This window comes from Marmota monax, unplaced genomic scaffold (genome assembly GCF_021218885.2).
Source record: "Marmota monax isolate L192 unplaced genomic scaffold, Marmota_monax_Labrador192_F-V1.1 WCK01_AAM20220418_F8-fsc00338, whole genome shotgun sequence".
In the NCBI taxonomy this organism is placed as follows: domain Eukaryota; kingdom Metazoa; phylum Chordata; class Mammalia; order Rodentia; family Sciuridae; genus Marmota; species Marmota monax.
Genome location: NW_026693035.1, coordinates 214495 through 236752, shown reverse-complemented (window position 1 = coordinate 236752; position 22258 = coordinate 214495). Strand labels below are relative to the sequence as shown.

At 41.2% G+C, this 22258-nt stretch overlaps 2 long non-coding RNA genes across 3 annotated transcripts; one reads left to right on the top strand and one right to left on the bottom strand.

The window, feature by feature from the left end:
* Nucleotides 1-233: 233 nt before the first annotated feature.
* On the bottom strand, nucleotides 234-17064 carry LOC124098848 (uncharacterized). 2 transcript variants are annotated; one of them, XR_009227684.1, is made up of 5 exons: nucleotides 16953-17064; nucleotides 15936-16050; nucleotides 4574-4632; nucleotides 3150-3235; nucleotides 234-492 (listed from the first exon to the last, which is right to left on the bottom strand). It is a non-coding gene; the product is annotated as an uncharacterized LOC124098848 (long non-coding RNA). The 2 variants fall into 2 exon arrangements; XR_006853723.2 differs by lacking the exons at nucleotides 15936-16050; nucleotides 16953-17064 and adding an exon at nucleotides 4854-4991.
* Nucleotides 5042-7553, top strand: LOC124098847 (uncharacterized). Its single transcript, XR_006853722.2, has 2 exons — nucleotides 5042-5137; nucleotides 7205-7553. It is a non-coding gene; the product is annotated as an uncharacterized LOC124098847 (long non-coding RNA).
* Nucleotides 17065-22258: the final 5194 nt, after the last annotated feature.

Genomic DNA, 22258 nt, shown 5'->3' with positions numbered 1-22258 from the left:
GCAAAAAACTATTTAAATTGTTAAACATCAAGTGAAATGGATCCATTGTCAAAAATATACCCATTATGGGGCTGAGGCTGTGGCTCAGTGGTAGAGTGCTTGCTAGCATGTGTGAGGCACTGGTTTCCATTCTAGCACCACATAAAATTTTTTTTAAAAAAACGCATTCTGTCCATCTACAACTACAAAAAAAAATTTAAATATACCCATTGAAAGAAACACCAGGTCCGCATTTTTTTTAATTTTATCAAATTCTACTTAAAATCTCTGTAATATGCATATGTAGTTCATTTGAGGTGTTTGTCAATTTTAGTAATTTACATTTTTCTAGACTATTGTCCCACTTACTTTTGAATTTATGGTATTAAATAATTAAAAGTAATCTCTTAAGGGCTGGAGATGTGGCTCAAGCGGTAGCGCGCTCGCCTGGCATGCGTTCGGCCCGGGTTCCATCCTCAGCACCACATACAAAGATGTTGTGTCCGCCGAAAACTAAAAAAAATAAATAAATGTTAAAATTCTCTCTCTCTCTCTCTCTCTCTCTCTCTCTCTCTCTCTCTCTCCCTCTCTCTCTCTCTCTTTAAGAAAAAAATTAATCTCTTCAAATTAGAAAAAAATGTTTCTGAGATGGTCTTTTTCATATCCAGAAATGGTTTATTTTTGCCTTCCTTTGATCAACTGAGCCCCCAACTCCTCTAAATTATTAGTTTTAAATAGAAGCTAATTATTTTATGAATTTTAGCAAATCCTTTCCAAGAACTGACCTCTTTAAAAAAATTTTTTATTTGGACACAACGTTTTCACTTTAAATCTTGAGAATCACATCAAGAATCCCTGAATCCCTCACCTAGATGTTCCAATATTAACATCTTACCACATTTGTATAGTGGGTGAATAAATTTTTTTCAGGGCTGATGGAGGAAGAAGATTCCACCATGAGGTGGCAGAGCACACATTAGATAAGTGAGGCTCTGCCACCTCACACTGAGCCCTTCCAGGTCTCTGGCATGGGGATAGGGTAAGGCTACTCCTGGGTATCTCTGAGTCACAGCCACTTGGGGTCTTGATAACCAGATGGTTTTACATAACTACTGATAACAGATGTTGACTGCCATTGAGTTAAGATATCTCAGCCTCCTGAGAAGAAATGAATAATGAAGGGGTCACTACATGGACGCCATCTTGGACTCATTCACATAACAATTTACTTCATCCTTCTTTTCCTCTTTCCATCTTTCAGATAGAGGAAATCTCTATCTGAAATAGGTAGAGGAAATCTAGATGTTAGGTAGAGGAAATCTCTATCTAACAATTAGCGATTTCCTCTAATTTCCTTTATCTATCTAACAATCTCTATCTTTCAGAACACTTGACATTTTTAAGAGTTACAAACCAGTTACCTTATAATGATATTGTTCTTTGATTTAGGTTTTTTATAAATGGAGAAGGGTGTAAGTAAATGTGAAATTCCACAAAATCAAGGATATTTTGTCACACACCACAGTATTGTAATAAGAAATCAGGAAAATCAGGAATCCAACACCATGGTCAAGTCCACAGCCTTTATTTACATTATACTTGTCCCAGTAATATCCTTTCTGTATTTCATATACTTCACTGCTTTCTTTTTCATGCCTCTCCTAGAGTCCAGAACAATTTCCTCAATCTCTTTCAGAACACTGACATTTTTAAGAGTTACAAACCAGTTATTTTATAATTATATTGTTCTTCAATTTAGATTTTTTTAAATGTTTCATCATGATTTGATTCAGGTAATATGTTGAAAGCATGAACTTTTTTTTTTTTTTTGTACCAGCTCTATTATTTCTTTGATTCTTTCTTTGAAAAATTCTGTTGGGTGTGGTGGTACATTCCTGTAATCCCAGTTGCTCCAGAGGTTGAAACAGGAGGATCACAAGTTTGAGACCTGCCTGGGCAACTTAGTGACACCCCGTCTCGAAAATAAATAAAAAGGTCTGGAGATGTAGCGCAGTGGTAGAGCTCTTGCCTAGCACAGCGAGGTCCTATTCAATCCCTAATGTTATGGGGTACCAGAAAGAAGAGGGAAAAAAATCGGCTTATGCTTTTTTCTTTTACTCTTTTTCTATGCAAGCCTCCTGAGTTGAGTGCCATTAATTTTCAGTCTATTTATTTAATTTAATTTTTTGCAATGCTGGGGATAGAACCAAGACCTTGTACATGCTAGGCAAGCACTACATCTCTGAGCTACATCCACAGCCTTTTTTCTTTTCTGGTTTTTTTTGTTTGTTTGTTTGCTTGTTTGTTTGTTTAATGTTGAGGGTCTTTGCTAAGTTGCTGAGGCTGTTCTGAACTTGTGATCTTCCTTCCTTGGTCTCTCAGTTAGCTGGGATTACAGAAGGGCATTACCATAACCGGTTTCTCTCAGTCTTTTTATTTAATGTATATCTTAGGACCATAAGAAGTTAAAAAGAAAAGTAATAAATTAAATTATTGGGAAAATTTTTTTAAAATTTTTTTAGTTGTAGTTGGACACAATACCTTTATTTTATTTACTTTTATGTGATGCTGAGGATTAAACCCAGGGTCTTGCATATGCTAGGTGAGTGCTGTACTACTGAACCCACAACTCCAGCCCCAATTATTTGGAAATTTTATGAAAATTAATAAAATAATTGGTTTTAATTTAAAACTATGGGCTGAGGATGTGGTTCAGTGGTTAAGCACCCCCGGGTTCAATCCCTGGTATCAAAAAAAGTGTATGTTTTTTCATTCATTACTCTCCTATATTCATATATGAATGCATGACCAGTGTAACTCCACATCACATACAACCAGAAGAATGGGAAGTTATACTCCATGTATATACAATATGTCAGAATACATTCTACTGTCATGTGTAACTAAAAAGAATCAAAAAAATTAAAAACTAATAAAATGTACAAAGTTCAGACACAACCGATCAAAAGAAGAAGAAAACCACAAAAAAGAAACAATTTCATAAATAGTAATTTTTTAATTATAAGAAATTACCATAAAAATTTAACACCATAGATTAAAATTAAGTCAGGCAATAGTCTAGAAAAATGAAAATTACTCAAATCAACTGATGAAGAATCAGGAAACCAGAATAAACTACTAAACATTAAATGAAATGGATTTATACTTACTCAAAACTACACCGAGAAACGTCAGAAGTTTTATCAAATTCTATTCAAGATTTTTACAAAGTGTATGAGCCAAAATGGATTTATGCCTAAAACACATGAAGAAATACTAAAATCAAATAAGAAAAAGACAACCAATATAGGCAAAAGGGTTCAACACACAAAATAATCCTATGTATTGTTTCTGGCTACATTCATACCTAGGATGTAAACAAAAGCATAGCAGGATACATTGAAATTTTAGGACTGGTCATCTTTGAGTGAGTGGAAGAATGCCAAAATGCTCCAATAGTGTTTATAAGATTTTAATTCCTTAGAATATCTAAAGCAAATAGACACTTGCTCAATCTAGAATCATACATAGTTCCTCTTCTTTCCCCTCTCCCCGCCTCCACATCCCGCCCCAGCTCAAACCTGTTTGTCCTAAAAAAGCATCAAAGAAAGATTGATTCTCCTTCAACTCTGCATTACATCCCAACAGGTCATTGCTCACCTCTCTTCACCAAGTGACTTAAAATAATGGTCTCTGCTAAACCGCTAAGCTGGCTCCCACCTGCTTACTCCACCTACTTTGCAAAAGGAGGCAAGGTGCTCTTGTCCTGATCACAGTGGGTCCCATCTCCACCACCTTTATATATCTGAAACTTTTCTGCCTATCCAGTTCTCACTGCCTCAATCCTGCCCTTATCAGCTATACTTGTTGCAAGTATATGGTGACCCAAACCCAAATCCACCGGTGCCAAGACGCATGCACCGGCACCAGGATGGAGCCTAGGAAGACCACACCCCTCGACCGAGCCCGCAAGTCTCCTCCACCGGCTCCCGAGTCTCCAACCTTCTCTGCCACGCGAAGTCGGGCAAGACACCGGGTCCTGTACTTCTCATCCTTACAAATGCTGTTCAGCCTGGAATATCCTTTTGTCCCGTTTCACCGGCGCAGACCCTATTTTCAAGTCCCACCTGCGGTCACCCTTCTCAAGTCGGAACTGGTACCGCTGGGTATCCATTCGTCCAGTCTGGATAATTTGTTAAAGTGACCAACAGCTCCACAAGACTCAAGCTAAGGACGGAACCCACTTCTTTGCTCCCCTGCAATCGGACCCAGGGTCTCAGCAAATGTTTTTTGAATGAACCCAGAGCCCTGAAATAAAACCACTTCCCGAAAATTTCTTCATTTTCCTCATCTCTCTCTGCCTACTTCTGGCTATAGCGTGGGGTCAGCAGGAGTGAGAGAAGGTTAGAGAGGAAGGGGACATCCCCTACTGGGACAGGGGGCTTTCCTCCGTGAGTCCCCACTCCCCTAGAGACTCAGACACTGAACCCGGCAGGAGTGGAGTTCAGAGACCTGGGTGTGCAGACAAGCTCCAGGGCAAGGGTCGGAAGGAAATCCACTCTAGGGAAAGAAGGGTGACCTTTAGGCAGCTCACCGGAGTCCAAGTGGTCCGTGTACGCACCTCCAGGGGACGGTGGGCTCCGACGAGGCGAGCTGCGGGAGGAGACAGAGTAAGTGAGAAAACAGACTTGCCTGTGACTCCCGGACCCACTACCTGTGGCGTCCCCTAGCCGAGTCGGACAGCACCCCGACACTTTGATGTCCGACTGAGTCCCAAGGGACCCACACTACCCCTGCCTGGTGCCCAACTGCCTCTGCAGCAAGTGGGTGCCGGCCACCCTGGTACTCCACACAGTCCCGGACCGAAGGCGCACCTTGGCGAGGTATGGGAGCGCCCAGTCCCCGGAGCAGTAGATACAACTTAAGGTCCGGAAATGCGCACATCCGAGCCCGACCCGTCAAATATCATGTAAGAGCCCCCAACCACGAGGGGGAACTGGACTACAACTCCCAGAAGGCTCCGCGGCTGGGTGCCTCCGGGCCCCCCACACCCCGGTGATGCACTTCCGGCCACGGTGCAGAGCGGCATGGACGGGCCAGACGTGGCACTGTGTCCTGACTGGAAGATCCTTTCGTGGCACCCGTGGACCCTAAGGCTGTAGGTGAACGCACCCCCTCCCATGTTCTCCTCTAGCCTGTCGTCCCTCTCATGGCTCCCTCGTGGATCTGACCTCGGCCCTGCGCCATCTTGTGGAGTGAGCGATGGCTGCCCACCGAACTCCAAAGCCCGGCCAGGGACTAGTGCCAGGCCACGCACCCAAAGAATATTCGACCTCTCCTCAGTCCTCGTGACAACACCAAAATGAGTGTCCTGAGCCCCATCGCATGGATGAGGAATCGGAGGCAGCCTAACTCCATAAGCACCGTGAAGGAATGCTTGAAAAAAGTGTCAGGTTTCAGGGGATCCTCCTGTAAAAACTATGGCCGTAACTTGTAACTGAGTTAGGACGTAGGAGAGACTGGAGGTAGGAAAGGACTAGCCAGAGTGTGCGTGAAAATTACTCTGGCCGACTACAGCTGCAGTTGGCCCAGAAAACTCGGGGAAGTTCTTATTTACAGTAAGCAGCCCACAAAGCACAGCTGCCCTCCCTTCTAATGACCCAGGAAACTAACTTTTATAACTTCTTATGTATGATTTTTGCAACCGTCAGCCCTGAACTACCAGGAGTTGAACAATAAGTAACAACTTCCTTGAGGAACCAACCAGAGAAAGCCAAATATGCAGCCCTAACCAGCCACCATTTTTTTAACCCGTTTTTGAACATTTATTTAAAGATGATTTCTATTGTTTGTATGGCCTGCTTCTAATTAGCCTCCTCCAGCTTCCCTGGGCCAGTGCCTGAAATCAGAGCATACTTGAAGCTTTCCTCCTGCCTTTGAGTCTGCCAAAACACTATGATTCCCTTGCTATGGCAAGCTTTGAAAAAAATAGCCTTTGCCTGTTCTACTTTGGGTGATCTTGGTTTATTTCCACAGATAAAATTAAGGATATTGTATGTAGATATTGTTATGGCCAGCTTATTAGCTACTACCTTTGTGCAGTTTTCCTATCATTTTCTATGAAAATTATTCAAGATTCACATAGTGATGGTAAAAGAAATTTGAAGTTTAAAATAACGCTTTTTTTGTGCTTGTCCATATATAACTCTGAAATTATTAAATCTTAAAACTTTGGTATTTCCTGCATTACACAACAGTGCCAGTAAGTTGGAGTTCTTGTTTTACAATGTTACTAGGATTGATAAGGGACAGGTGTGAGTTATGGGAATGTGAGGTTAAGGAAATAATTCTATAAAATGGGACCATTTTGCTGCCTCCCACATGCTTTCTTTTCCAAGAAGCAATTTACCTGCGTCCCTGCCAGCTTAAGTGGACAGGATATGTCACATTCCTCAGCAAACTACCTGTTATTTGTAGGAGTAATGCAGGCCTGAAATGTCATTAAAAGGACCACAGATTAGCCTGAAGAAGGATACTTTTGTGATGCTAGATCCTAGATTTCAGGGAGCTAAAGATAATTCCTCATAACCATAAAATCTGTCAAGACTTTATGGTTAAGAATACAACTAGAACCAGTCAGCATGGACCAAAGTGATCTAGAGTTGTCATGGCAGTGGGGACTTGAAAGCCTGAAGTTATCCTGCTGTCCCTTATCAAAACTCAAGTAATAAACTTGACGACTGTCTGGAAATGGAACTGGGATTCCCCAATAAAACTGTCCCTCTCCTGAGAGGACCCAATCTCTCCCTTGAGAGTGTCCCCTTTCCTTTTTCCAGACATGAGGTTTCATGTCTATTACTCTAAGCAACATGTCTGAAATCTTTCTGACTTGATCTCAAGATCCAGGGTTCATAGGGGGACTTTTGTACTATCTTAGTTTTCCAGAAGGGCCCAACCCTATAACAGCATTACCTGTAGAGTTTAAACAAATATGATTGTTTGGGGCTAAAATAGATATTCCTTATAATGTCATGTATCATGTGTGGTGGGGCAATGAATGTCTTCATTTCTCCACTATTTGGGGCTAAAATGCTTTTTTTTTTTTTTTTTTTTAACCTGGTGTGGGTCATTTTGTAGCATGGGGTAAAAATATCTCAGCCATTTGGGAGTTTGCTTAGCTATTTTACCTCATTGGTTAGATTAATTTTCTCTTCTTTCTTTTCAGGGTACCAGTCAGTGTGGGATAAGATTCAGAGAGACAAAGTTCCCAGATATTGTCTGTTTGGAGAATGCTCATTTGCTTGGTCTAGATTGTTTGTGTTTTGATTTCCCTCTTCTTATATTCACATCACCTGAGGGTCTTCTGAGACATATACTAGGTGGCTAGATGACTAACGAATATTATTCCATGACTAAGAAGGGGTCAATGTGCTATTGTAACACAGCATGGCCTGCACATATGTTAGACTCCAGTGATAGATGGTCTCTTAACAATTACTTATTATCATACAATTTTACATTTGGGGTCATTTTATAAAAGATCAAATAAATGGGATGGAATCCCTTACATACAAGTTTTCATGCTATTGTATAATGAAAAGTCTAAGAAAGGATGAAATAAGTTGATAGCACAGAATGGAGGGGGAAACTTTATTCCCCTCCTGGACAAAGCAAAAAAAAAAAAAAAAAAAAAAAACGGGATGAGAGGGAAAATTAAAAAATTAATATTTTGGATTTTCCAAATCTACCCCCAGCTAGTGTAGACGTTATTGTACCATCAAGGAGGATAAAGGAGCCATTGGAGCTGGGCCTCCTCCATCATAAGCAAATAAGGCAAGACCAGTTTCTCTCTGTAAGATCCAACCAGGCACTCAGTTTGGCCAGGGAGCTTCCTGGGAGCAAGACAATATTCCCTAAGGCAGTGTCTACTTGGAGGTGTAGATCAGGGTGGTCCGCCAAGAGGACATTACTGGACTTATGGTCCATTCTCAATATCAGATTTCCTCAGCTGGAAAAGCTGTCATTCACTATAGAGAGAGGATCCACAGAAAATGACCTGTTTGTCCCTGATTTTGCTATACACTGTTCTACTTGGGCAGACATCTAAGCTCTTTTGAATATTCTGCTACAGATGATAAAATGCTAATAATAGACAAGGAATGGCATCTCCATCAAGAAGATCCTACAGAGTCCCTTGCTCCTGCTGTTCCATTGGAACCCAAATCATGTGGAAATGATGGGTCAATTAGATCCTTATAAGTGGTTCATCTTGGCAGGATTAAAGAAGGGGGTGCCTAAGCAGAGAATTTTAAACAGAATACAGGGAATCCAGTAAAAGGCAAATGAGCACCCTTCAGAATGCTTAGAATTTATCAAGCATAATGAAAGTGCATGGACACTGATCCAGAATCCCCAGAGAATATGAGGATGGTTAACATGACATTATAGGGCAAAATATCCTCAATATTCATAAAAAAAAAAAAACTTCAGGGGTTGGGATTGGGGGTTCAGTGGTAGAGAGCTTGCCTTGCAAGTGTGAGGCACTGGGTTCAATCCTCAGCAGCACCACATATAAATAAATAAATAAAGGTATTATGTCCATCTACAACTAAAAATAAATATTTTTTAAAAAACACTTTAAACCAGGCACGGTGGGGCACACATGTAATCCCAGAAGCTTGGGAGGTTGAGGCAGGAAGAATGTGAGTTCAAAGCCAGCCTCAGCAAAAGCAAGACACTAACCAACTCAGTGAGACCCTGTCTCCATATAAAATACAAAATAGGGCTGGGGATGTGGCTCAGTGGTCAAGTGCACCTGAGTACCAAAAAAAGCCAAAAAAACAAAAACATACACACACACACACACAAAAAAAAAAAAAAAACTTCAAAAGCTGGGAAGGGTATAGGAATGAATCCATCCCAATTGGTGGATACTGCTTTTTAAATATATAATGTAAGAGAAACAGAAAAAGGATGAGCAGGCTACAGTTTTGTGGCACAATAGGAAGAGACATAAGAAAAGGAAGGAGAGATAGATCAGGTAAACATGGAAACGTGAACCTGTAGGAGGACCTCTGTGCACACTGCAGGGAAGAGGGACATTGGAAACATGACTGTCCACAATTCAAGAAAGGGAATGGGGGAAGAGAAGGAAAAACACATAGAGATTATTAAACAGGACTGTGATTCAAATGAGGAATAAGGAGGCCCAAAGAGTCCCCTTAATCTCTGAGAGCCAATCAAGATTGCCCCACAGGAGCCCCAGGTAAATTTTTGACAGTGGGGAGTCAAATTACAAAATTTTTCTTGGACACAGGCATTACCTTTCCTGTTATTAACACTAAGGTAACTCAATTCAGCAAAAGGACCATGTCTATTACAAGAGTAAGAGGAGAAATACAGAAAAACCCCTTAATCTAACTATGGAGTGTCAGCTTGGAGACTGAAAATTCAACATAGTTTCCTTTACACACCAAAGCACCCAATTCCATTTGAGATGCGACTTAACAAACTGGATGCTCAAATAACTTCATCTCTGAAAAAATAATATTTTTATTCATAGAAATGAGCATAGATTTGTTCAGGACTTGAGAGCCTTCATTTCTCCTTCAGAATGTTCATCCTGCTGTGCTAAATCCTTATACTTTACTTACTGTCATCCCCATGGATCATGGATGGTTTTCAGTATTGGACTTTAAATATGCTTTCTTTTGTATCCCACTGGCAGAAAAAGCCCAATTACTATTTACTTTTGGATGGTGAGATCCATTGTTGAAAACTACCTTCCAATAGTGCTGGACTGTATTTCATCAGGGTTTCAAAAATTCTCCCACCATCTTTTGTAAGATTTTAGCCAACAACTTGAGAGTTCAGCAATTGGAAGAAGGGATCTTGCCTCAATATGTCAATGATTTGCTGATTTCAAGCCCCAATTATAAAAAAAATCAGTCTAACACCACTTTGATACTACATCACCTGGCACACTGTAGATATAAAGTGCCACCCCATAACGCTCAGATTTGTAAGCAGAGAGTCAATTCCCTCAGGTTTCAATTAAAACAGGAAAACATAGCCAGGTACAGTGGCACAGGTCTGGAATCTGGGACACAAAGAGGCTGAGGCAGAAGGATCGAAAGTTCAAGGACAACCGAAGCAACTTAGGGAGGTCCTAAGCAACTTAGTGAGATCCTGTTTCAAAATTAAAAAAAAAGAAAGAAAGAAAGTAAGAAATTTAAAGGGCTGGGGATGGGGCTCAATGGTAAAAGTGTCCCTGGGTTCAATCTCTAGTGCCAAAAACAAAACAAAAGGGAAAACAGTCCAACTGGAAAGAAGTCATTGCCAATATTCAAGCCCCTGTAACTGGGGACAACTGTGAGTGTTTCTAAGTTTGACAAGGTTCTGCTGAATTAGGGTTCCCAAGTTTGGACTCATAGTCAAACCTCTTTATGAAGTCCTAAAAGGGTTATATTCAGGACCCTTATTTTGAACAGCTGAACATGTCGATGAGCATTTAACACTTTTAAAGAAAAATTGTCAGCACCATCCTTGGAGTTACCTAACCCTCAAAAGCCTTTCAAGTTTTCGTCCATGCAAAGCAGAACATAAGTCTCCTTCAGATTCTCAGAGAAACCCCTCAGCCTATAGCTAATTTCTCTAAATAATTGGAACAGACAGCCAAAGGTTGGCCATCCTGCCTTCAAGCATTTGCATCCACTTGTGATATCTTAAAAAGGCAGAAGAGGTCACCTCAGCATAGTCATTTAGTGTTTGTGCCTCACCGAGCATAAACTTCATTAAGAAAAAAAGATCATTGGCTAATGGCAGGTCCAATGGACAAATATCAGGCTATTTTGCTGGACAATCCAAATATTGCCTTGCAAACCAACACAGCCCTAAATCCAGCCTCATAATGAAAACTGACTCTGATCTGGAAAGTTACTGCATAGAAATTCTCTGTGCAGTCTAATTGCCACAGACTGAACTTGCCAGATCAACTGTTGGAGTTGGTGACTGGTAGCTATACATGGATGGAGCAGCTGCTGCTGAGCTGTGTGTGCTGTAGTGACACTAGACATGGTTATAGACGCCCCTACCCTCCAGCCAGCACCTCTGCACAAAGGGCTGAACTGATCACACTCACTGGGGCTTTACAGCTGTCACAAGAGAAACAAATATCTACACTGATTTCAAATACCCTTTGATGATAGTGCATGCACATGGAAATATTTGGAAAGAAAGATTATTAACTTCAGGAAACAAGGACATCAAACATCCTAGGGAAACACTGGCCCTATTTGAGGCAGTTGCTTTGCCTGTTCTGTTATACTCTGCCCAGGGCACCAAGACTAACACCCAGAGAAAGGAAACCAGAAAGCTGAGTAAGCCTCTAGACAAGCTGCTAGAGAAGCAGCTTACTGGGGATTTGATACCTCATTTAACTTGTCTAAATTCAAGCATCATTACACAGGATGTGGAATGAGCCCAAGGATAGGGTTTCAGCCAGGCATGGTGGTGCACACCTGTAATCCCAGAGGGTCAGGAGGCTGAGGCAGGAAGATCGAAAGTTCAAAGCCAGCCTCAGCAAAGGGGAGGTACTAAGCAGCTCGATGAGACCCTGTCTTTAAATAAAATAAAAAATAGGGCTGGGGATGTGGCTTAGTCGTTGAGTCCCCCTGAGTTCAATCCCAGGTACCCCGCCCCCCAAAAAACCTATCATTAAGAATAGAGTTTCAGTGATACAGACTGACAAAACTTTGTGAACATAGGGTGATTTTACTCCCTGAAGCCCTGATGTATCCAATTTTTAAAGCACCTGCGTGTTGGCAGAGATGCACTGGCAGATTTTATACTGCCTTACCTGAAAGACCATGCCTTCAAAAGACTCTTCAAAGGCTTCTACAAGGATTCTATTTGTATGCTTAAAAGAATCCAAAACTGAACAGAACCTACCTGAAATATTGGCAATAAAAAAGGTTTATAATATAATTGTACCTTTAAAGACTGGCAAATAGGTTTTACCTGGATGCCAAAAAACAGGTGATTTAAAATTTGTATCAGTATTTGCAGACACTTTCTTATGCTGGGAAAAAGTTCGCCTACTAGAACTGAGAAAACAACTGACATAATTTAATTCTTGCTTGAGGAAATTATTCCCAGGTTTGGACAGCTGAGCTCTATTCAAAGTGATAATGGGATGTCATTTGTTTACAAGGTCACCCAGAGGGTGAGTAAAGCTTTATAAATAACCGGGGAACTAGCTGCATTTGTCCTGGAAACCACAGTCCACTGGGAAGATGGAGAAAATGAATCATGCTTTTTTTTTAAAAAAAAAAAAAAAAGAAGAAGAAGAAGAAAGAAAGAAAGAAAGAATACTGGCTAAGCTTTGTCAGGAGATTCTTTTAACATGGATTAAGTTTTGCCTATTGCTCTGCTCCAAATTATGGTAGCACTCTGCAGTGGGTATAAGTTAATGCCCAGCCTTCGGAGTATCTAGGACTATAAACGGGTACCACCACACTCAGTTTGTTCATGACTTTAAAAATAAAACTGATACAGGCACAATTGCACATTCCAGTAATCCCAACTACCCAGGAGGCTGAGTCAAGAGGATTGCAAGGTTGAGGCCAGCCTGGGTAACTTATCCAGACCCGGTCTCAAAATAAGAACTAAAAGGGACTGGGGGTGCAGCTGAGTGGTAGAGTGTTTGTCTGGTATATATAAGGCCTGGGTTCAATCCCTAACTCTAAAAATTAAACAGAAAAGAAATGTTCAAAATTCATAGGAGGAAAATTGCTGGGAGCCATTAGCCAAGTAGGTATGACAATTTCCTTGCCGGCATACCCCATGTTGCTTAGTGGAAGGACTCGTGGAAATAGGACATTTTGCAGTTAGGTGACCTTGCTCAAGGACCAGGGCAGATCCGGGATTAGGGTGTTCCCGGTTTAGGATAATTGGGTTTAGGGCGTTCCAGTTTAGGGCGTTCCAGGTTTAAGATTATTCCTGCTGGGAATAGGGCGTATCCTGCTGCCTGTGTTCCCCTTGAGTTCTCACAGGATTCAGACAGTGGATGTGGATTTGGGCAGAGAACGTGGATTTCCCCAGAACGTGATTGTAGACGGCTGGTGTGAGTTCGGGAATAAAGAGTTGCTGTTTGAATCTACAAGCTGTGTGGTGGCTCCTGATTGTGTGCCCAGCCAGACTGCGGCAGAAAATGATAAAAACATCTGAATGACCAAAAGGGAGACCCGCCATATTCTTGATTAGATGATTTAATATCTTGAAGGCATCTTTCCTCTCTAGGATAATCAATAAATTTAGCATGAGCTCAATAAAAATACTATTAGCTTTTTTTTAACCCCTCAAGTATGAAATAAGTTGATTATAATTTGGAAAAAATAAGAATAGTCATATAACTCTTGAAAGAGCAGCTTTGCATATACTGGAACATATCTACGCCTCTATCACTAAAAGAAGACACTGACTTGTTGGTTGGCACATATCACAGCAAAGCAGGAGGTGGGGGAAATCCAGAAACAGACACAGAACCAACTGCAGATGCAAAGCAACTATATAATAAAGATAGCATCTCAAACTAGTGAGATAAAGGAGTTTCTAATATAGGATCCTGGGAAAACTGGCTGGCCTCATGGAAACAGATCAAATTAAATCCATTGTCCATGCCATACATCTACTATATTTTAAATGAACCAATGAATTTAAATGTAAAATTTTTAAAAATGAAACCACACAAATGTTAGAAGAGAACATGGAAAAATTCCTCCACAACTGGGAATGGGGAAAACTTTCCTAATGATGACTCAGAATTCACACACAATGGGGAGGAGATTAATAAATTTGCCTACATAAAAGTGGAAAACAAAACATTTACAAGTGTAAGATTACAAGACCATTTTCCTTATTTGGGAAAATATTTGTGATATATGTCATAGACAAAGGATAATAATGCCTAATACATAAAGACCTCCTAAAATTGGAGAAGAAAAAGATGAATACTTTGTAGAAAAATGAACCCTAGATATGGACAGTTCACTTAAAAAGAAAAGCAAATTCCCTTAAATGAATAAAAAGTTGCTCACTCTCATTCAATTTAAGAAATATAATACTTAACAGCATACACACAAAAAAAATGTCACTGGGAGATCAGGTATATATTATTCTGAAAACTAGTATATAAAAGGGAAAAAACACTTATCTCTTCTTACATAAATGATACTTCCAAGTAACCAAATAACAAATAAGGGGAACCAATAAATTGAGGCTTGATATAAATAGAATATTTATCATTTGCAATTCTTAGTGAACCATTAGGCAAAGATCACCAATGACTCCTGACATCTTTCTAATAAGAAAACTAGACATTCTGTCCATCTATAAGGCTATCTATGACATTACCTACAAGCCACCTTGGAAAAACAACTGAAGTCTGACTAAGTCTCTGGATGAGATTCCTAAATTACAGGAAATACAACGAGCACCAGAAAAATACATCAAATGATCTGACAATGAGACCTGTGCAAAATCCAGGCTGTGGGGATTTAAGCAGTTTCTCCAACAAATAAAAACAGAGATCAGGGAGGAAAGAGATAGAGAACAGACTTCTTCATTAAAAGAGAATTAAGGACCATAATAATCATTAGCTTTACATGTGTTCTCTAGATATACGATTAATATTGCTCCGTTTCCAGTTCATATGCTTTCTTTTGTCTAACTGTGCTTGCTCACACGCTTATGCTTTCTCCCTCTCCCACTCCCGGATCCCTCTTTCAATGAAACCCAGGGCCTTGTCTGTGCTAAGCACATGTTCTACCACTGAACCATACTCCCAGACATACTGTGTGCCGTTTGAGCCAAGCTCTGTTTCTGGGTCTCCTCTGGGCAAAAATAGAGAAATACTTGCATTTTATGAGGGACTATGTCCTGGGAAGACCTTTAAAGTTATATTCAGAATAAGACCCCGCCTTTGACCTTTGACAGTACTGGCTCCAAGATGGCAGAACAATGCCCCTGGCCCTTGTCCTCTTCCTTAGTCTCTGTTAGACAGGTAGAGGCAGTGTCATGTGGTTCAAGCAACTGCACCACTACTCCTGCACTGAGGTAGGTGGGGGCGGGGGGAAGAAAGGTGGCCCTCTCCAACCCGGGAGATCTAGAATGTTCCTGAGGCCTCCTAAATCTCCTCCCTTTGTTTTTCCCTTGTGGAGTTGAGGGTACACAGTTGTTCCCTCTGAAAATCCAACTTCCCTGACCCATCACCTCATCACTGCTCATCCAAATTCATTTTCATTTCAAACAGAAAAAGGATTATGGCTGTTTACTGAAGAAGGTCTTCCATTTAAATTGGCATCTCCACTTCCCTTCTCTCCCTGTGGGTTTTCACCTTCTTTAGATAGGTCTATAATCTATACCAAGGTTCATTTTATTAAAAAAGGAACAATAAGACTCCTGAGAAACCCCAGTATAAACTGTGAGTCTGTGAAGGAAGTACCACAAAATGAGAAAAGAGAGCTGGTTTTGTGGGCATAACAACAACAAAGAAAAAAAAAAAACAACAAAGGTAAAGTCAAAGACATGAGAAGGAGAATCGGAATTTACTTAGCACTTACTGTATGCTAAGTACTATCACATATATGATTCAAATAAATTATTTCAACAGTCAGCGGAATAGATATTATAATGTCATTCTCATTTTACAAGTGCATAAACTGAGGCTCAGAGAGCCTAAGCACTAAGCCTAAGCAGATCCTGAGATGTAGGAGAAACTCAAAGAGGCAACTTGTTCCAATCTTTCAGATTGGAAGTCGCAGCTGGAACTTGACTTGGTCATCTTGTTCTGAAATATTCTCTAACCAGATTCATGTCTTGATTTCCCCCAAAATAGAAGCTATGGAGGCCCCAGGGCCTACTGGCTGCCAATATATTGTATTCCACCAAGTTCTTACCTCATAAGGCAGCTCCAGTCTCCTCCTCTGGAGAGCACCTTTCTCTCTTCTGTAAATCACACCTCCATACACTTTGTCCCCTCAGAGTAGACCCAAGAACTTCTAACTTTTGTAGCTGGGGAAAGAGAGTTTAGCTTATTCTGTAGGTTTGTGACCAGATGGGGACTAGAACTTCTATTCCTGCACTATTTCCTCTGCATACCTTATCTCAGTCTTGGAGGAGGACAACGAAGAATGACAAGAAACTTTGGGGACACTCAGATGTCCTAGATTGAGGATGACACTCTTGCCTTCAGAGGCTAGAGTAAGATAGTGCCCAGGAAACAGAAGCCCAAACTCCACACCCTAACTTGAGAAAGCAGATAAGACATGGCGCAGCCAATGTTAAACTAGCTCCTCACATTTTTTTAAACTTTCAGAAACATTCTAGAGCTGTTCTGTGGTTCTTCAAGGCTGTTTTCTTCCTGTTCAAGGTGACAATTGACTTTTAATAGATAAATTTACATTTCATGTCAATGCACAGATGAGTGTGGGGTCTGATGGGTTTTGGCTAACACATGCATCCATGTAACTAAAGCCCAGTCAGCATGTAGACTTGCCCATCATTTCAGAAATTTTCTTCATGTCTCCTTCGTTACCTCCTCACCCTCCCTTGACTACAGTGTGAAAAGTCCTGTCACCTTCTGAAACACCTAAGCCTTCTGGGACTCTCCCCACCAGTGACTCTGAGCAAACCATTTATCCATCATACCTTCGGGTCCCCAAGAAATGGCAGTCACTGGCGCCACCCTGGAGCCAGTTGCCTAAAGATGTGAGTGAGTAACTGTGCCATCCATTTTTTTGGTTGTCACCATGAAGTCACCCAGGGACAAGAGGCAAGTGGACTGTTTCACTTCTAAACTTTCCACAAAGCTCTTTTTCCTTCTTTTTCTTGTTCCCTGAAACCCCAAGCTCAGTTTCTCCATGGCTAAAATTGGTGACAACCCTGATAGAGAAGGTGAAGATGCGTGTAATTACCTTAGCAACAGAACATGCTGTGCGTGTGAGTCACATAACCTCATCCCCATAGCAACACAGAATCACCGTCCTTTGGAGCCCAGTGACAACAGCACCCACTTAGTCCAACCTCTTGGATTAAAACAGAAACAGAAACAAAAAGAGTCACTTACAGCTCAGAGAGCTTTCATTACCTTATACATATTCTTTGTTTGGAAACACAATGGAAGGTTGATATAAATAGGTTAAGCAGGGGAGTGTCTATTTTGGCTGCTGTTTTGTAGGCTGAATTAAGTCCAGGCTTTGTTATTATTAGGGACAAAGGAGAAATTTTTGATGGATGGTAGAAGAACAAGCCTGCAGGGTATGAATACAGAGATGTGAACACTGGAGACCACAGAGCCCCAGCAAGAAATCTCATTCATTTATCTCTTAATGTGTCTTCAGAAGTGAGATTGCATCATCCTCTGCTTTTTGAGGCTGATATGGAAGGAATGCCCTCCCTTTATCAGCTGGAGTTGCAGATTATAATACGAAAATATTGTCTCTGTAGTCAAAGCACCAACTCCTAGCAGCTCTCCAGGCAGAGGGTAACAATATGAAATGTACACATGAGATCTGGGAGATCCCTGATATCTGCCCTGATTTTTTGATGCTTCTTGTTCTCATTCAAAACCAAGGACTCTGGAACCCCATGATATCTCCGTAACCTCCCAAAAAATATGCCACAAGCTGAGCTTCACAAAAGCAGGGAGCATTTAAAGTTGACATTTAAAGGATAAATGATCCTCTCCAGGCACGCAGACAGTTTCTGGCATACCCTAATTGAACATAACTAATCCAAAAAACTGAAATGCTCTAAAATCGGAAAGGTTCCATGAGTGGAAAATTCCACACCTGTTAACTATTTAGTGAAGTACTTATATGTGGATAAGTGTTAAGAAAATGATTGCTTATCAGTAGAACATAAATTTGAAATCAGGGATGATGGTGATGCCAGGCATGCCATGGATTGTCCACTGAGGGGCTGAGACAGCAACACCTCTGCTTCCTGAGGGTTCCAATGTACACATTGCTCCATACCTAAAATTATTAAAGACATTATGTAAGCTAAGCATGCTGGGGCACCCCTGAAATCCCAGCAACTCAGGAGGTTGAGGCAGGAGGATCGCAAATTTGAGACCAGCCTCAGCAACTTAGGTTCTCACTAAGTTGCTTAGAGTCTCCAGCCTCAGCAACTTAGTGAGACCCTAAGCAACTTAGTGAGAACCTATCTCAAAAATAAAATATAAAAAGAGATGTGGCTCAGTGGTTAAATGCCTCAGGGTTCAATGCCTGGTGGCAAAAAAAAAAAGACATTATGTAAAATTACCTTTAGTCTATGGTATATGTTGTACATGAAACAGAAATTTGTGTATATATGTATATGTAAATATCCCCCATTCAAAACCTGAAATACGGGGCTGGGGATGTGGCTCAAGCGGTAGCGTGCTCGCCTGGCTTGCGTGCGGCCCAGGTTCGATTCCCAGCACCACATACAAATAAAGATGATGTGTCCGCCAATAACTAAAAGATAAATATTAAAAAAAAAAAAAAAAAAAAAAAAAAAAAAAAAACCTGAAATACTTCTGGTGCCAAGCATTTCACTCATATAAGGAATACTCATGTATTAGCACTGAAAAAACTTTGTTCTAGTGAAGGTGGGAATGTGGAATGAGGAGTTGGTTTAAATATTCCCACTTCCATGAAGAACAAAGACAATAACAATAATGGGGGAGAACCCAATTATACCTCACCAATCCCCACAAACCTCCAAATTCACATACAGGAGACTAACTACCTAAAAAGAGGCTGTGTGGGGCTGGGGTGTGGCTTAGTGGTAGAGCGCACCCCCACCCCCCACCCCCCACCCCCCGTTTTGATCCACAGCACTAAAAACAAACAGCCCGCCCCTCCCTGCCCCGCAAAATAAACAGGCAGATTGAACTTCTGGCTTCCAGTCCAGCAGGTAAGTGCCTGGGAAGTCACTGAACAAGTAAAAGGCTGAACCAACTGAAAAATCAATAACTCTTCTTAGATGCTCAGAGTGGTGAGGTCACAGGGCAAACCGCTGGCCGGAAAAGTGAACAGAAGCCCAGATGGATGCAAATCACAACTTACCGGAGTAGAGGCCCAGTACTGGGGAGGAACAATGAATGGCTGGAGGCTTAGGGTGGACAAATCTGAGAGTGGGAGAAATTCCAGGGAAACCTCATCATCCAGTGCCCCACCAGGTTCTCACCATAAATACATTAGAGGAATAATGTCCTCCTGCTTCTGGCCAGGTGTAGAGGAGGTAACAACCCAGGTGACAGAAGCTCTGCCCTCAGGAGAAACAAGTGAGCCAGAACCTTATCTGCTAGGGTTTAATCAGAGCCTACTCAATCAGGGCAAAGGGAGATATTCAACTCCAGCCTCACACCCAAGCCATCCCGTCCCACCCAAGGGGCAGAAAGGTAAGACACACTGGTGAATTTAAGAGTGGAGGCCACAGCCTCACTACCAGAGTGGATCCAAGGAGGCCCAAAGCTTTCATGAGTTTTACCTTCAAGTCCTCACAGCAAATAAGAGAGAAGAATCCCTTGGAACTTCCAGCAGGAGGTGGGGAGAAGTGCCAAAGCCTTCTGTTTTTCTTAACAAGTTCTGACCGCAGGAGGAACTGGTTAGCCAGAACCCAACCTGCTGGGGGAGAAGAAATAGCCAACTCCATCCCACTTTAGCCATGCAATCCCACCTGGGGAGATGTGGGCTGAGAAGTGCATGTGATCTTTGCATTCCAGAGAAGCAGGCTGATGAGAAGACTGAGACCTAATTGTAGGAATCGAGAATGCTTTCCCTCCCCACACACCTTGCCACCACCTTACAGCTGTCCCTTGGGTAACAGAGGAGATTAGTTCCAGGACCCACCATGGATATCAAAATCCAGGGATGCTGAAGTCCTTAATCTCTGCCCATCTTCCAATATATGTTATTTTATTTTGGTACCAGGGATTGACCTCAGGGGTGCTTGACCACTGAGCTACATCCCCAGCCCTTTTTATATTTTATTCAAAAACAAGGTCTTGCTAAGTTGCTTAGGGCCTTACTAAATTGCTGAGGCTGGCTTTGAACTCGAAATCCTTCTGACTCAGCTCCCCAAGCCACTGGGATTATAGGCATGCACCACCACGCCCAAATATTTTAAATCATCTCTAGATTACTTATAATACTAATAAATGCAAATGCTATATAAATAGTCATTATACTGTATTATTGTTTGGGGAATAATAACAATGAAAAATCACTATATGTGTTCAGTATGAGAACATTTTTTTCTGGACTATTTTTCCTCCAAAGTTGACCAAGTCCATGGGTGCAGGACCCATGAGAATGGAGGGCAGTCCATTCATAGCAGTTCCTTTAGTGGAGCATATTATTATAAGAAAAAATTGTAAGGCATATTTAAAGGCAAAAAATACAGTTTGAAGAGACACAGCAAGCATCAGGAACAGGTATGGCATGAATGTCGATGTTATCAGAGCAGAAATTTAAAACAACTCTGATTAATATGCTAAGAGTGGATAATGCAGACCGAATGGAAGAAGAGAAGGGCAATGTAGGCAGAGAGATGGAAATCCCAAGAGAGGACCAAAAGGAAATGCTAGCAATCAAAACACAAACAGAAATGAAGAATACCTTTGATGGGTTTATGAGTAGACTGGATACCACTTAAGGAAAGATCTCTGAGCTTGAGAATATCGCAGTATTTATAACATAAAAATCAAAATGGTGGCAGAACAATCAAAAGGGAGAGCAAAAATCCTTTTCAGAGCCTTAGAGATTTTTCTGACAAAGGTAGATAGCCACCCAGACGTCAGGTCAGGAGTTGAATCCACCAGCAGGAACAATTTTCTAAAATCTAACAAAATCTTTGCTTCTTGACCTGCACATTCCAATACACTCACAAAATTTATGACCACCCTGATTTGTGCCAAGCTTGCCTTAATCCTGCTTGTCTCCTTTAAAAATGCCATTTCTCCCTGTAATAAAAACCCAAGTTCACCTTTCCTCAGGCTCCATCTAGCTGAGCTGATGTTCCTGATCTGCAAATTATTCCCACCCACATAAAACTGTCTTTGCTTTATTTTAATCTCATTTATGCTTTCTTAGTTTATAATAGAAATTTCCCAAACTGAAAACCAATGAGAAAAAAAAAAAAAGACTGAGCAAAGAAAAAAAAAAAAACAGAATAGAACATTCAAGAACTAATGGGAATGCCAAAAAAAGAAGAGAGAAAGGAACAGAGACAATATTTCAAGCAATTATCTTAAGAATTTCCCTGAAGTAACATTGAACCCCAAATTACAGATTAAGAAACTCAGAGACTGGGCTGGGGTTTGAACTTGCCTAGCATGTGTGAGGTACTGGGTTCGATTCTCAGCACCGCATACAAATACGTAAAATAAAGGTCCATCAACAACTTAAAAAAATATTTAAGAAAAAAGAAAGTGTAAGGGTAAAAGAAATTGAAGTTAAAGCGTAAAAGTTAAAGGGTAAAAGACCGGGTGTTGTAAAGTTTCTAAGCTGCAAGGTCTGAGTTAAAATGTAAAGGATTAGGTATTGTTAGGTATTTATGCTACCTGCAAAACCTGAAATTTCTGTAGCTGTTGAGACAATGCTTGGAACTGCCCAGTAAATATTTCCCCTGACTATTGGTTGTTTAATAAGGGCTCTGTGTGGTCGCACGTAGGCATTGCAGGGCCTGGACCAATCAGTTTAAATGTAACCCCCTCCTTAGGAATGACCTATCACTCCAGCCTGACCTGTTCCCGCCAATGAATGAACCAATCATGTTTAGGAGTTGTTATTCAATTTTCCCGAGCCTCATGATGATTTGTTCTGATGTATACAAGGCCCTCTGCCCTCCCCAAAAAGTGTACTTAAGCAGTGCTCAGCCCCTGCTCTGGGCTCTGGGCTGCTTTCCCTTCTTGAGTGGGCACGGAGCCCCAGCATGCTGGTTCAATAAATCCCCCCTTCTGCCAATTGCATGAGTGGTCACTTGGTGGTCTCTTTCTCCGACGTTTCGCGGGACCCTTACAAAAGAAACTCAGAGACTATCAAGCAAGCTGCTGAAAGCTCATTCCTTGTCCCTGATACCACTCCAATAAGGAGGACACGGTTTTGAGAAAAAGGAATCCACGTGTTCTCTGTCTGGAGTTATAATTCACTTGTTAATTTGAGAGAAAGTCATTTCTGAGACCTTCTGGTACCATCCCCAAAGTCTGGATTACTTTGTTCCTATGGTGGGT